Below are 3,390 nucleotides of genomic sequence, written 5' to 3' on the forward strand. Positions count from 1 at the left end.
AAGAATATCCTAGAGGAGTTTTGGTGAGAATCGTGTTGATAGTGTAGCAGAAGCCAGAGGTCTCAAGCCAGCCCAATGACTCATTGCAATGAACATTTTCAAATAAAGATCTTTGGACAAAAGGATATACCGCGATACATGTGCAGCTTCACAGAGGGCTTATTTGGGGGGATATTAAGGAGAGACTACAAGGGAGGAGGGTGGATATGAAGGGTTAGGGAGATGAGTGAGATTGGGGTGCATGATGTGAAGTTCAAAAGGAATCAATTAAAAGTTTAAAAAATTCTAGACATCTATAGGTGTGATTATGGAAATGCATATGCTCAGAGACACCCACATTCTATGAATGCACAGAAAAGGCCTTGAAGAGTAGACACTGCAGAGGTCATAGTATTGAACAAGGGTGCATAGAGAGAGTGTCTTTTTGTTTTTTTTGTTTGTTTGTTTGTTTTTTGTTTTTTGAGACAGGGTTTCTCTGTGTAGCCCTGGCTGTCCTGGAACTCACTCTGTAGGCCAGGCTGGTCTCAAACTTCAAACTTAGAAATCCTCCTGCCTCTGCCTCCCAAGTGCTGGGATTAGATGCGTGTGTGTTTTCATACGCACATTTTCTATATTACTGATAGTTTACAACAAGAATTATTCAATTAATACTTGTATAATTTAAAGTAATTATTTATCATAAAATAACCCACAAAGACATATTTATTCTATTTATTCTATATAGTGTCAATATTTATTTGTGGAAAAATTACCTATTGGTTACTCTAGCCATGACTGGTGAGATAATAAACTGGAGTTAAAAAAGTCAACCTGCCACACAACTATTGGAGGGTTATACAACGTAAGATGTGTTTGGATATAATAATTTATGTACTGTAATTTAAAATCCTATTTGATGCTTTAATGACTGTGTCACAAAGCTCATCCTTCCATCATCTGTGATTTTCTCGCTGCTTCTGCCATGTTTAAATGAGTGAGTAGGTCCTGGAATAGATGACCAGGTTACCATGGTGAAAAATCTTGGCAACAAAAGTCACCAGTGTTTATTTTATTCCCACTGATTTATATAGTTCCCATCTCCACCAGTACATCAAGCCCGAAGTCTGGTCCTGACTTCTTTTCTAACCTCAGTGATACCTCATTGTACACACTCTAATTCAGAAACAGAACCCAAACACACAACTGCTTAGAAAGCACATGTTTGCTCCTTCTGGGACCCCGGCAAACCTTCTTAAACCAAAGGTTGGCCCTAGTGGAATTGCAGCTGATGTTTTGAACTATTTACTTTGAAACCCTCATTGGTCTGGGTTTATTGTAGGAAACGTTTTAAATGTAAACATTAGACAAGAACAAAGATTCGATATGATGAAAAATGATATGAAATGATACCATGCACATAAATTTAAAACTAGTACAATTCTGAAGCTTGATTGCTCATGGGATAATATCCTAAGCCTACAATCATTTCATTTTAAAATACCTCGAATATACAATGATGTGTCTAAAAAGCACGAACAAATCCTATTCATTCAACTCTAGTTCTTGAAATGGCATCTGCCTTGGAGCTATAAAAATAACAGATGATTTTTTGATAGCTTATCAGTTAACAGACTGCTTAGTTAGGGTAGCACATTTTTATGCTAATTCAGAGAGAGAGAGAGAGAGAGAGAGAGAGAGAGAGAGAGAGAGAGAGAGAGAGAGAAGGGGAGAGTGAAAATACTGAAAATACTGAGGACCATTGTGGGTAGGGGAGTGATTTAGAGTCTCCTTTTTGCCCAAATAATGGGTGTTTTTTTCTTCTAGGCTTTTTTCCTACCTAAAGCAAAGTGAATGTATACTATGGATTTGTTTGAACTTAGATCTGACTTCTTGAAGAAAGTAGGATATGTTATTCTATTTGAATCCTATAAAATGTTTTATTGTTGGCATAAAATAAATGAAGAATGTTCCTGGATTAAAAAATATTATTGATGTGCTAGTGACATAAGATATGCTTTTTGAAATGTCAATATGAGAATTAGAATTGCAATTATCACCAGAAATTCAATACTGATCAATCAAAAATATTCAGAGTCCTAAAAGGTCACTGTTGTATAAACAAAATCCAGTTAATACTAGATTTTATTAACTACTTAGCTTGGAGATCATCTTAAACCCATGGGCCTATAGAATTAGAAGAAGCTTATAGTCATGTTGGCACACTCTCTCATGCCGAGACCATTCTAGGACAGTAGCACAGTAAGGAAAGGTTATGAGGGAGAACTTGGCATTTATATTTTAACTCTTATGAAATATCAGATTTTAGATCATCATATAGGTTAATAAAGAGTATTAATAAGAAGAATAGATCATTCTTAAATAAGAAAGGACAAAGTTCACTAGACAGATCAAGGGTTTTCTATATTTTGGAAAGGTTAGTGACAAACAGATCTCTACTAGGGCTAAAGAAAGAGGAATGCACATTTTAAGAACATCAAGTGGCCAGAAAGTAAAGGATCCTGCACTATAGGGTATGAAACAATTTCATCTTTCTGGAAGATTAGAAGAAAAAGCAAACACTTGTATACACACTAAGGATGACCCCAGACAGCATCGGACTTCTGTGAAAGGAGATTTTGCTTACACTCTGAGAACATTTTTAGGATTTAAAAAAAATAAAAGTAACATAAACTGGCTCTTCCAGTCCCAGGCACTGCGGGAGCCGCGGGTTACCGTGCAGACATGGCCAAGTCCAAGAACCACACCACACACAACCAGTCCCGCAAATGGCACAGAAATGGCATCAAGAAACCCCAGTCACAAAGATATGAATCTCTTAAGGGGGTTGACCCCAAGTTCCTGAGGAACATGCGCTTTGCCAAGAAGCACAACAAGAAAGGCCTGAGGAAGATGCAGGCCAACAACGCAAAGGCAGTGAGTGCACGCGCAGAGGCCATCAAGGCCCTTGTGAAGCCTCAGGTCATCAAACCCAAGATGCCAAAGGGCCCCAAACTAAAACGGCTGGCTTTCATCGCTCACACCAAGCTTGGGAAGCAGATTCGAAGCTACATGGCCAAGGGTCAGAGGCTCTGCCAACCGAAGCCTAAGGTTCAGACCAAGGCAGGGGCCAAAGCTCCAGCTAAGGCCCAGGCTTCAGCTCCAGCCCAGGCCCCCAAAGGTGCCCAGGCCCCCGTGAAGGCCCCATAGAAAAGGCTCCTGCCAGCGTGAAGACAGACGGACTGCTGTGGTACACCTCCCCACACATTCTGCAGATGACCAGTATCCTATGCTGTTTCTAAAAATAAACTCAGGCAAGATGTGTTAAAAAATAAATAAATAAATAAATAAATAAATAAATAAATAAATAAATAAACTGATGGTGTAGCTGTTGGTGGTGGTGATCGTGATGGT

At 38.9% G+C, this 3,390-nt stretch overlaps 1 pseudogene; it reads left to right on the top strand.

Moving 5' to 3' along the window:
- Positions 1–2,698: 2,698 nt before the first annotated feature.
- On the top strand, positions 2,699–3,186 carry LOC110322598 (annotated as a pseudogene).
- Positions 3,187–3,390: the final 204 nt, after the last annotated feature.

This window comes from Mus pahari, chromosome 5 (genome assembly GCF_900095145.1).
Source record: "Mus pahari chromosome 5, PAHARI_EIJ_v1.1, whole genome shotgun sequence".
NCBI classification, from domain to species: Eukaryota; Metazoa; Chordata; class Mammalia; order Rodentia; family Muridae; genus Mus; species Mus pahari.